General features: G+C 37.2%; 1 pseudogene; it reads left to right on the top strand.

Moving 5' to 3' along the window:
- LOC140602866 (malate dehydrogenase, mitochondrial-like) overlaps positions 1–13,151 on the top strand; it is a 282,291-nt pseudogene that overhangs the window by 63,862 nt on the left and 205,278 nt on the right.

The raw sequence follows: 13,151 nt of genomic DNA, 5'->3' as shown, positions 1-13,151 counted from the left end.
AGCGCCGCCTTCAGCCCAGGGCATGATCCTGGAGACCCAGATCAAGTCCCACGTCAAGCTCCCTGCACAGAGCCTGCTGCTCCCTCTGCCTGTGTCTCTGCCTCTCTTTCTCTCTGTGTGTCTCATGAATAAATAAATAAAATCTTTTTTTTAAAAAAAAGTTGCATGGTTCATGATTTCTTTCTTTTTTTAATAGTTCACTCTTTGTTTAGGATGTAGCCTTTACTGTCTGTGGGTGTACGTATACATTTCCCTGGAGAGAATGAAAAAATATGTAGTTCTTAATTGCGGTAGGCACTGGGTTAAGATGTCCCACTTCAGGACTGCAGCTGGAGTGTGACCGCCAGACAGCTCACACCTGTGTCCTCTTGCTCCCCCAACCCTGAAAAGCCACATAGTTCAAGATCATGACCTTTTCCTAGGAACAGCTAAAATCCCACGACTGGCTGATGTGGGGTAGAAAGTTTCAACCTCCTTGCCTTATTTTGGGACATCTGTGCAGGGCCATCCCAGCTCCAGAGCTCCCAATGAGATCAGTTGAGGTCTTTGCTGTGACTACATTGCAGCTCAATTTCTCCCTTTGCCTTATTTGGCAGCTTTTGTTTCCACACAGGTATTGATGCCTAGATCATTCCCCAGTAAGCCTCTTGCATATAATTCTCCATCTCTGATTCTGTTTCCTAGGGAGCCCAACTTGCCGGCAATACTTTCCCTTAAATATGGCTATTGTTTTATTTTTCATATGGATTATTGTTAAGAGGTAAATTCATATTTTCATTCCAGGAATTGATATGTATTGGTTTTCAGAGACTTTATTTGTATGGAAATTTTTCTGCAGAGTATATAAGAATTGAAAATGTTTTGAAATCCATTGGAACAAAATAGCAGTGAGGAAGCTCAATTGGTTAACCCTGAAATTTTGGTCATTGTGTTTGACTGCCAACCACGCACAGTGTGGCCATATGGCAAAGGTGAAAGTCTGAGGCCAGGGACCCTGTTGAGAAAGGCCAAAGTTTCAACCTCCTTATTGTTTGGTCTGTTTTCTGCTGTTTCTTGGTCTCAACCTGTATTCTAACCTGGCCAGTCATAGTCAAAAATGTTCTCTTGATCTGCCCTTGGAACAGGTGATAGGATGTGGATAACCACTGTAAATCTGTCACCATGGCTGGAAAACAATCCCCAGCACCTGCCCTGCCATGTATGGAAAGCAGAACATTTATCAAGATCAGTCCGGGAGAAGCCAGTTTGGAATTTTTCCCAAAAGATAAGAGGGTAGGTTTCCACAAAAATAAACACATAGATCAATGGAATAGAATAGAGAGCCCAGAAATAAACCCACCCTTGTATGGTCAGTTAATCTAGGACAAGAATATACAGTGAAGAAAAGACAATTTTTTATGAGAAGCAAGCCCTGCTTTTTTTCTCCTTGTTCCTCACTCTTCAAGGGTTGCTCAGACTGAAAGAGTCTGCTCAGAGGAGGAAGAAAGAAAAAAGAAGGATGGTCTGGTGTCAGTGTTAGATAACGACCCTGGTCAGGTCCTGGGGACCACTGGAACATAATGGGCTGCTTTTATGAGTAGCAGAAAATGTGTATGGTGTGTATGGGTATGCCAGGTATTGAGGGTCAGCAATGATGGAAAGGAAGGGCACTGTGGGTGCCATGAGGCAGTTGTGGCTAGTGGACTGAATTGTGAACATGCAGGAGCAGAAATACTCCAGGAGGATTTTTACAGGAGTTTGGAAGCCTGCAAGAGCAGATGCTAGTACGAGCCAATGGAATTTGAGCAACAGCTGCTACAAGTTAACATTTACTGAGCATCTACTATATTGAGGTATCATGATAAATTCTACAGTCCTTAGCTCCATTAATCCTCCAGCAGGTCCTTAAGGAGGGCACTTTTACTCTTTTCTAACAAATGAGGAAACTGGATCCTGAGGAGTTTAAATAACTGGCTCAAACAATGGCTAAGGTACACATTGTTGCTCAATTTTGGAAAATTCTATTGGCTGTGTTTTCTTAATGGGAAGCACTTATAAGTAGGTGAAATCTTGAGCTATAAAGACAAATTTGGGTTTCTGTCATATCTTTTTATTTTATTTATTTTGAGAGAGAGAGAGAGAAAGAGAGCAGAAGCAGGGGGAGGGGTGGCAGAGGGAGAGGGGGAAGCAGGCAACTCACTGAGCAGGGAGCCTGATGTGGGGCTCAATGTCAGGACTGGGGATCATGACCTGAGCTGAAGGCAGACGCTTAACCAATTGAGTCACCTGGGTGTCCCTGTCATATCTTTGCCAGTATCTGGCTGTGTGGTCTTGGACATATTATACAACCTCTCTGAGCCTGACAGGGTTGTTGGAAGGATTAGGGATAATAGATACAAAGAAAAATGTTCCCTTAATGATAGTTATCTATCATTCAAGACCAAAGTCTAGCTAATGACATGAATTCACTGACGAATTAGGTGCTGTATACTTTACAGCCAAAAAAAAAAAAAAAAATTAAACTTTAACAATAGTCTGTGATACTTGATAGATTAGTTACACAACAAATCTTTTTTTTCAATATTCAATTATTATTAACTCAATGCTATAGTTAATTATATGTCAACTTGACTGAGCCACAAGGAATCCATATATTTGGTCAAACATTCTGATGTTTCTGTGAGAGTGTTTTTGGATGAAATTAACTTCTAAATTGGTAGACACCCCCCCCCCCAAAAAAAGAAAAAAATTGGTAGACAGTTTGCCCTTTTTAAGGTAGTAGGGCTTCATCCAATCAGCTAAAGGCCTGAATAGAGCAAAAAGGCTGACCCTTTGAAGAAGAAAGAATTCTTCCAACCTGACTGCATTTGGACCGGGACATTGGCTTTTTCCTGCCTTCAGACTTGAACTGAAACATCTTCCTAAGTCTTGGGTCTGTTGGCCTTTTGACTTGCACTGGAACTCTACCATTGGCTTTCTTGGGTCTCCAGCTTGCTGACTTACTCTGCAGATCTTGGGATTTATCAGTCTTAATAATCCTGTGCCAATCTCTCTCTCTCTCTCTCTAGATGGATAGATAAATATGTGTGTGTGTGCACACATCCTATTGGTTCTGTTTCTCAGCAAGATCTTGAGTGTATTTTCACTCAATAAATATTGACCTAATGAGGTCTGAATCCCAGGCATTAGACTCCAAGCCAGAGTTAAGGAGTGAATGAAGCAGTCTGGCATCCTGTCCTCATATAGTTTATAGTTTATAGCCTAGACTAGTTGGAGAAGTCTTGGGAACCTTAGATATTTAGTTGCAAATAATGAACTAAAATTGTAGTAAATGCCACAGAGAAAACATAGCAGGGGCTATGTGTGCATAAGGCAGGACCCTCTCCCACTTTGGGCTGCCTTGAGGAAATAACACATGAGCTGTGTAAGCTGAGACATTGGGTGAGTGGGCATGAATCTGGGAGCATGATTGGGGAGCATCCCAGGCAAAGGTGGTAGCACTTGTTCTTCTAAGTGGAGAAGGTATGTTGTGTGTTCCAGAACTAAAAGGAGGTAGCTGCAGTGGAGCAAAGAAGACAAGTTATGAATGAATAACCCATTTATTCCCTCATCTGCTATTTTTTTGAAGAGATTGTGTGTAATTGGTGTTAATTTTTCTTTAAATGTTTAATGGAATTCTCCAGTGGAACCATCCAAGCCTGGAGATTTTTTTTTCAGCAGTTAAAGTTATAAATACAATTTCTTTAATAGTTAACAGGGCTAATCAAATGATTGATTTCATATTGTATAAGTTGTGGTAGTGTGTGCTTTTTGTAGGATTGGTCCATCTCAACTAGGTCCTCAAATTTGCATGTGTAGAATTGTTTGTAACATTCTGTTATTATTTGGATGTCCACAGTGTCTGTAGTAATATCCCATTTCATTCTTGATATTGATAATTTGTATTTTTTCTCTTTTTATTCTTCATCAGTATTGCTAGAGGTTTGTCAGTTGGTCTTCTAAAGGAGCTGACTTTTTATTCTAGTGATTTCTATTTTTGTTTTCAATTTTATTGATTACTCTTCTTATTTTTTCCTTCTGCTTTCTTTGGGTTTATTTTGCTTTAAAAAAATGTCTTGAGGTAGGATCTTAGGTTGTTGATTTGAGACTTTTCTTCTTTATTCATGTTAGCATAAGTACTACAAATTTCCCCTTGGCACTGCATTAGCTGTCTCCCACAAATTTTGATATGTTCTATTTTCATTTTCATTCAGTTCAACTTACTTATTTTTAAAGATTTTATTTATTTATTCATGAGAGACACAGAGAGAGGCAGAGATATAGGCAGAGGGAGAAGCAGACTCCCTGTGGGAAGCCTGATGCAGGATTCAGTCCCAGGGCCCTGGGATCACAACCTGAGCCAAAGGCAATGATGCTCAACCACTGAGCTGCCCAGGTGCCCCAGTTCCATGTGTTTTAAAAACATTTCCCAATCTATGAGCATGGAATATTTTTCCATCTCTCTGTGTCTTCCTCGATTTCTTTCAGAAGTATTCTGTAGTTTTTAGGATATAGATCCTTTACCTCTTTGGTTAGATTTATTCCTAGGTATTTTATGCTTTTGGGTGTAATTGTAAATGGGATTGACTCTTTCTTCAGTCTCATTGTTAGTGTATAGAAATGCCACTGATTTCTGGGCATTGATTTTGTATCCTGCCACACTGCTGAATTGCTGTATGAGTTCTAGCAATTTTGGGATGGAGTCTTTTAGGTTTTCTATGTACAGTATCATGTCATCTGCAAAGAGAGAGAGAGTTTGACTTCTTCTTTGCCAATTTGAATGCCTTTTATTTCTTTTTGTTGCCTGATTGCTGAGGCTAGGACTTCTAGTACTATGTTGAATAGCAGTGGTGAGAGTGGACATCCCTGTCATGTTCCTGATCTTAGGGGAAAGGCTCCCAGTGTTTCCCAATTGAGAATGATATTTGCTGTGGGCTTTTCGTAGATGGCTTTTAAGATGCTGAGGAATGTTCCCTCTATCCCTACACTCTGAAGAGTTTTGATGAGGAATGGATGCTGTATTTTGTCAAATGCTTTCTCTGCATCTAATGAGAGGATCATATGGTTCTTGTTTTTTCTCTTGGTGATATGATCTGTCTATTGATTGCTTTATGAGTGTTGAAACAGCCTTGTATCCCAGGGAAAAATCCCACTTGGTTATGGTGAATGATCTTTTAATGTACTGTTGGATCCTATTGACTAGTATCTTGTTGAGAATTTTTGGATCTGTGTTCATCAGGAATATTGGTCTATAATTCTCCTTTTTGGTGGGGTCTTTGTCTGGTTTTGGAATTAAGGTGATGCTGGCCTCATAGAATGATTTTGGAAGTATTTCATCCCTTTCTATCTTTCAGAACAGCTTTAGTAGAATAGGTATGGTTTCTTCTTTAAACGTTTGATAGAATTCCCCAGGGAGGCCATCTGGCCCTGGACTTTTGAGTCGTGGGAGGTTTTTGATGACTGCTTCAATTTCCTCCCAGGTTATCGATAGGCCTGTTCAGGTTTTCTATTTCTTCTTGTTCCAGTTTTGGTAGTTTGTGGTTTTCCAGAAATGCATCCATTTCTTCTAGATTGCCTAATTTATTGGTGTATAGCTGCTCATAATATGTTTTAAAAATCATTTGTATTTCCTTGGTATTGGTTGTGATCTCTCCTTTTTCATTCGTGATTTTATTAATTAGAATTAATATTGTGAAAATGTCAATGCTTACCCAGGGCAATTTACATATTTAATGCAATCCCTATCAAAATACCATGGACTTTCTTCAGAGTTGGAACAAATAATCTTAAGATTTGTGTGGAATCAGAAAAGACCCCAAATAGCCTGGGGAATATTAAAAAAGGTAACCAGAGCTGGGGGCATCACAATGCCAGATTTCAGGTTGTACTACGACGCTGTGGTCATCAAGACAGTATGGTACTGGCACAAAAGCAGACACATAGATCAATGGAACAGAATAGAGAATCCAGAAATGGGCCCTTAACTCTATTGTCAACTAATATTCGACAAAGCAGGAAAGACTATCCGCTGGAAAAAGGACAGTCTCTTTAATAAATGGTGCTGGGAAAATTGGACATCCATGTGCAGAAGAATGAAAGTAGACCGTTCTCTTACACCAGACACAAAGATAAACTCAAAATGGATGAAAGATCTAAAAATGAGACAAGAATCCATCAAAATCCTAGAGGAGATCACAGGCAACACCCTTTTTGAACTTGGCCACAGCAACTTCTTGCAAGATACATCTATGAAGGCAAGGGAAATAAAAGCAAAAATGAATTATTGGGACTTAAGATAAAAAAGCTTCTGCACAGCAGAAGAAACAATCAACAAAACTAAAAGACAACCTACAGAATGGGAGAAGCTATTTGCAAATGACGTATCAGATAAAGGGCTAGTAACCAAGATCTATAAAGAACTTATTAAACTCAACAGCAAAGAAACAAACAATCCAATCATGAAATGGGCAGAAGACATGAACAGAAATCTCACAGAGGAAGACATAGACATGGCCAACAAGCACATGAGAAAATGCTCTGCATCACTGGCCATCAGGGAAATACAAATCAAAACCACAATGAGATACCACCTCACACCAGTGAGAATGGGGAAAATTAACAAGATGGGAAACAACAAATGTTGGAGAGGAGGTGGAGAAAGGGGAACCCTCCTGCACTGTTGGTGGGAATGTGAACTGGTGCAGCCACTCTGGAAAACTGTGTGGAGGTTCCTCAAAGAGTTAAAAATAGACCTGCCCTACGATCCAGCAATTGCACTGCTGGGGGTTTACCCCAAAGATACAGATGCAGTGAAACACTGGGACACCTGCACCCCGATGTTTATAGCAGCAATGTCCACAATAGCCAAACTGGAAGGAGCCTCAGTGTCCATCGAAAGATGAATGGATAAAGAAGCTGTGGTCTATGTATACAATGGAATATTACTCAGCCATTAGAAACAACAACTACCCACCATTTGCTTCAATGTGGATGGAACTGGAGGATATTATGCTGAGTGAAGTACGTCAATCGGAGGACAAACATTGTATGCTCTCATTCATTTGGGGAATATAAAAAAAATAGTGAAAGGGAATAAAGGGGAAAGGAGAGAAAATGAGTGGGAAATATCAGAGGGGGTGATAAAACATGAGAGACTTCTAACTCTGGGAAACGAACAAGGGGTGGTGGACGGGGAGGTGGAAGGGGGGTGGGGGTGACGGGGTGAGGGGCACTGAGGGGGGTACTTGACGGGATGAGCACTGGGTGTTATGCTATATGTTGGCAAATTGAACTCCAATAAAAAAAAAATTAAAAAAACAAACCAAAACATTTCCCTCGAGATTTTCCTGTGACCCATGGGGTATTTGGAATTATGATATTTAGTTCCCAAGTGTTTGGAGATTTTCCTGTTATCTTTCTGTTACTGGTTTCTTTTTTTTTCTCTTTCTTTCTTTCTTTCTTTCTTTCTTTCTTTCTTTCTTTCTTTCTTTCTTTCTTTCTTTTCTTTCTTCTTTCTTTTTTTAGAAATTTTAGCAATTTTTTAAAAGATTTTATTTATTTACTCATGATAGACATAGAGAGAGAGAGAGAGAGAGAGAGAGAGAGGCAGAGACACAGGCAGAGGGAGAAGCAGGCTCGTGCCAGGAGCCTGATGTGGGACTCGATCCCGGGACTCCAAGATGGTGTCCTGGGCCGAAGGCAGGTGCCAAACCGCTGAGCCACTCAGGGATCCCCTGTTACTGGTTTCTGAATTGATGGCATGTAGTTAGAGAACACACTGTGTGTAATTTCAATTCTTTTACATTTGTCAAGGTAGGTTTTATGACTCAGGATATGGTCTCTTTTAGTATATGTTCCATGCATGTATTCTGCTATTGTTAGGTGGATTATTCTTTAAATGTCAATTGGATTCTGTGTCTGGTTAATAGTGTTATTGGGTTCTTCTGTATCCTTAATGGTTTTGTGCCTTGTTGTTCCATTAGTTGTTCAGAGAAGAGTGTTGAAGTCTACAACTGTAATTCTGGATTTGCCTATTCTTTCAGTTCTGGCAGTTTTTGCTTCATTTATTTGGTAACTGTTACATACACATTTAGGATAATTATGTCTTCTTGGTAGATTGACCCTTTTATAATTATGTAATAATATTATTATCTCTGATAATTTTCTTTGCTCTGAAGTTTACTTTATATGATATTAATATAGCCACTCCTGGTTTTTCTGGATTAATGTTTGCATGTTTTCTGTACCTTTCCACTTTCAACCTACCTACATCAAATGTTTTTGAAATTAGTTTCTTATAGATAGCATATAGTTGGGTCATGCATTTTAATCCACTCTGCAAATTTATCTTTTTAATTGCTGTATTAGACCATTTACACTTAACGTAATCATTGATGTGTTACAGCTCATGTCTGCCATTTTGGTTTCTGTTTTCCATTTGTTTTGTTTCCTTTCTGGTTGTTTATTTATTTCTCTGTTATCTTTTCCCCACCCTCCTATAGGTTATCAAGTATTTTTTAGAATTTTGCTTTTTTACTTTGAGAGCATCTTTCTGTATAGCTTTTTTAGTGGTTATTCTAAGTATTACATTTAACATCACAGTCTCCTGGTATTAACATTTTATCAGTTTAAGTGTAGAAATCTTACCTCCCCTTCTCTCTTTTTACCCTGCCTGTTTAGAAGTGCCTTAAACAATCTATCTATATACATTTATTTATTTTAAAAAATATATCTACATACATTTAGGATCATATCAGACTGCTGTCATTTTTGCTTTAATTGTTAAGCAATTTAGAAAACTCGAGAAGGAGTGTATCTATTCATATTTTTACTTTTTTTGGTCTTCCTTTCCTCCTTCTAGATTACTTCTTTTATCATTTCCTTTACATTTAGAGAACTTCCTTTAGCATTGTTTTGGGGTATGTCTGATGGTGACAAATTTTCTTAATTTTCCTTCATTTTAGAATGGATAAATTTTTCCTGCATTCTTGAAGGATATTTTCATTTGGGTACAGAATTCTGGATTGACAGAAAGATATTGGCGCCATAATTTCTGATGAGTAATTTGCTGTTGTTAGAATCATTATTTCCCCTACAGGCAAAATGTCATTTCTTTCTGCTTTCAAGATTTTTTCTTTGTCTTTAGTTTTCAGATGTTTGACTATGTGTCTTAGAAAGGTCCCTAGTGGTTGTTCTTCTTTAAACCTTTCAGAGTCTTACATTTGTTTTATATATAAGATCCAGATTTTTTAGTTTTACTTAGTAGGAAGAATATGGAAATGCATATCTCCATTTGTCTGGAAGCAGAAGTTCCTAATGTAAATACAGACTATTTACTTGGTCTTTTATTTGGCCCAAAAAAGAAATGGATATAAATAAAACATTAACCTTCAAAATTGAATCTAAATGGAGGACTGCTGAGTTTGGGTTTTATAAGATATTGTGTACCAATATTTTTTGGGAGTAAGCCTCATGCCCTGGATTTTCAAGGGAAGTCTTGGCTTCAAGCACTTTTATTGTTTTAAATAAAAATTCACAAATTATAAAATGCGATTTCTTTCATGTGAGTAAACTAAAAATGTGAGAAAAAGTCCTATATCTGACCTTAAGTTCCTATTTTTATTTTGGAAAATGAGGTTACTTTATCTAGTCATGAGATACTGGTCAACCATAGGTGACTAACACTTACTTTGAGACTCTCTTTGACTAAATATTTGGATGATAGTTGAAGAAAAATGACAACAACAACAATAATAAAAATGAATATTTATGGGCTATTATACTATAAGCCGGGCTCTCTGGTAAGTTTTTTGATCACTGCCTCACATTAAATTCATTACAGGCCTATTCAGAAAATAGTAAAATGTCCCCCAGTTTACAGATGAGTAAACATGAGCTTAAAGAATTTAAGTAGTTTGCTTAATATCATACAGTCAGCAAATAGGGGGAGATGATTCTCTCTGACACCATAGCCCATGCTGTAGACTAGCACCAGCAATTAGAAATAATATGAACCACATACATAATTTAAAATGTCTCAGTAGGGGTGCTGGGTGGCACAATTATGTGTCTGACTCTTGGTTTTGGCTCAGGTCATGATCTCAGATCAAGCCCCACATCAGGTTCCACGTTCAGTGGGGAATCTGCTTGAGATTCTTTCTCCCTCTCCCTCTGTTCCTCTACTTCCTCTCTCTAAAAATGAATGAATGAATGAATCAATAAATCTTTAAAAAATGTTCTAGTAAAAAAAAAAATGTTCTAGTAGCCACATTAAAAAAGTAAAAGAAACATGTTAAATTATTGTTAATAATATAAATTATTGAGTCCATTATAACCAAAATCTTATCATTTCAACATGTAATCAACATAAAAATTATTAATGAAAAAATTATTAATGAGACATTTTACATTTTTTGTACTAAATCTTCAAAATCTAGTGTATATTTAACACCTACAGCACATCTCATTTTGGAGACTGAATTTTCATTGAAAATACTTGTTGTGCATTTACATTTCAAATAATTCACCATTGAAAAAAATAGATTCAACTACCCAAGTTGTTCCAAACATACTCAGAAATTCATCAACAACTAAATTCAGTGTAAGTTTTAAAGTTAAGTAAATTGAAATCAAATTCAATGGAAACAAATTTCTCAGTCACTGTAGCCATATTTAAAGTGCTCTGTAGTCACAAATGAGCTCTTTAGATTGCTCTATTACCTTGTCTGAATTCAGCTTTCCTTTGAGGGCTGAATCTCAGGGAGAAAAAACCTTATACCATGGCCAGAAAGAAGGAGAAAATTCATGGAAGCAAAAGGAAGGATCAGTCAAAGGTGAAGAGAAAAGACCTTTCTTTTTGGCTGCTGTTGAAGTTAAAGTAAGTTCCAGAATGTTAGGTAAGTAGGGAAGGAAGTAAAGGTGTTTTCTTCCATTTCTGAGAATGTGTCCTGTGTGCCTTCTATTAAACCTTGCTTTTCAAAGAGAGCTATGTCTTTATCTGCAAAGGATTAAAGCCAAATGAGAATAGCACTTGGCTTCCAACAGAGTAGCTCATCAGCTGAACGAAGTCATGAGCTGTGTCCCTAAGTGCTTAGTTGTATAGTAAGGTATTTAAGTCAAAGCTGAACCTTCTACCACAAACCTTGAAATGGAAAAGGTCTCAGATTTTTTTATTATTGTTTTATAGTTGTTCATGGAGGTCTCTTGGTTCTGAAACATGTCCTAAAGCGGCAGAAATTATACCTTGGTGCTAAGCAGTAGTTCCTGACTTTATTAAAAAATTTTTTTTCTGACCTTTTAAAACTCAAATCCATTTCATAGTAATATATAATTTCATTAACCCTCTTTGGAATTAAAAAAATCATTGTATTATTTTTGCAAAGTAATTAGAAAGTAAAGAAATATTTTAAGCTAAAAAATCAATTTTAGAGGTATATTATTATTTTATTGAAATATATTTTAATATGTTCTGTAATATTCATAATACATACAAAGACCAATTTTATCTTTTCTCTACTTAACAAATGATAGATGCTATTTAATTTGCTCTAAGTAAATTATATAAAGAAGTATTACTTGACAAATGAATATAAAAATAACATACCTTGTTTGCTTTGGACACTAGATGTACATTAAAATGTAGGTTGAGATTTGACTGTGCTAAATCAGCACCAATAATACTATTCAATATGATGGTTGGAATTCTCACATTTTGTGCTTGAAAAATAAAATCATCACTTTACAGTAGTCCCCCCTTAACCACAGATTTCCTTTATGCAGTTTCAGTTACCCGTGTTCAACTGCAATCCAGGAAGCAGATGATCATCCTTCTCATGTATTTCAGAAGGTCAGTAGTAGCTTTACAGTATGTCATGATGCTATTGTCATTCCCTTCACTTCATCTCATCACATAGGCATTTTATCGACTCATATCATCTCAAGAAGAAGGGTGAATATAGTACAATAAGATATTTTGTAGGAGAGTGATCACACTCAAATAACTGTATTATTCTAATTGTTTCATTATTGTTGTTAATCTCTTACTGTGCCTAACTTATAAAATAAACTTCATGATAGGTATATATGTATAGGAAAAAACATTGTATACATAGGGATACAATGGTGGATACCCATGGTTTTGGTCATCCACTGGGGGTCTTGAATATATCCCTTGTGGATAAGGGCAGTGGAATGACTACTGTAATTTGATCATTTTTTGAGTTCTATTTCTATAAGAAGAGATAGAGTGAGGGCTCTGGGCCCTCATTAAAGGGCAAATACATGTCCTTTGCATAGAGGTTGAGAGAGTGTGATTTGGAGCTGACATTCTGAGTTTGAGTCTGACTTTGCCACTTACCAGCTTGAGAGCTTTGGGAAGTTACTTAAACTCTCTGTCCCGTGTTTTCCTTCCATACCTCCTGGGCCTGTTGTGATTAAATGAGTTCACATATGTAAGGGGGCTTATAACACCTCTTGGCTTGTGAGAAAGCCTCAATAAATGTTTATTAAATTTTTATTTATTGTTTTAATGTTCATTAATTCAAATGGTTTATTTCCACCCGGATGTTCCACTCAATGTATCTAAAGTCAAATGTATCAGTTTACCTTTTACATTTGTTCTTCATGCACCTTCTATAAAAATCAATGCTACTATCAAGCAACTTATCACCCTAAAAGCCCATGGTTCAAGTTTTCCTCTACTTACTCTCCTCATCTAACCATTTGCCAAATGCTAACTCTTTTAGCTGTAATTTCTTCAAGTCATTTGCTTTTCTCCCTTTCTAGGACCATTGCCTATTAGCTATTCTGTCTCATTTCTTACTTCCCCTGCATTAATTTTCCATACAGCATAGCACCTAGCTACAGCCTAAGTCTGAGTAAATTCTCTCCCGCTGGTACTCCACTGCCTACGGGGTAAACCAAAGTTTGTAGCGTAGAATGAATATGAGAATTCTGTTCCTACTTCTCATTCATTCATTAAACAAATACTTACTGAGCACTTAATATATATTAACCTAAATTCTTGCCATGCCTACCTGATGCTTTTGCTGAACACCATACTTCTTGTAATTTCTTGAACTTATTTGCTATTTCTTATCTCTCCGGGATGGTTCACAAGTTATTTTCTACTTGGA

Source organism: Canis lupus, chromosome 13, assembly GCF_048164855.1.
Source record: "Canis lupus baileyi chromosome 13, mCanLup2.hap1, whole genome shotgun sequence".
Taxonomy (NCBI): Eukaryota; Metazoa; Chordata; class Mammalia; order Carnivora; family Canidae; genus Canis; species Canis lupus.
The sequence above is the reverse complement of the archived record's forward strand: the minus strand, read 5'-3'. Positions and strand labels throughout refer to the sequence as shown.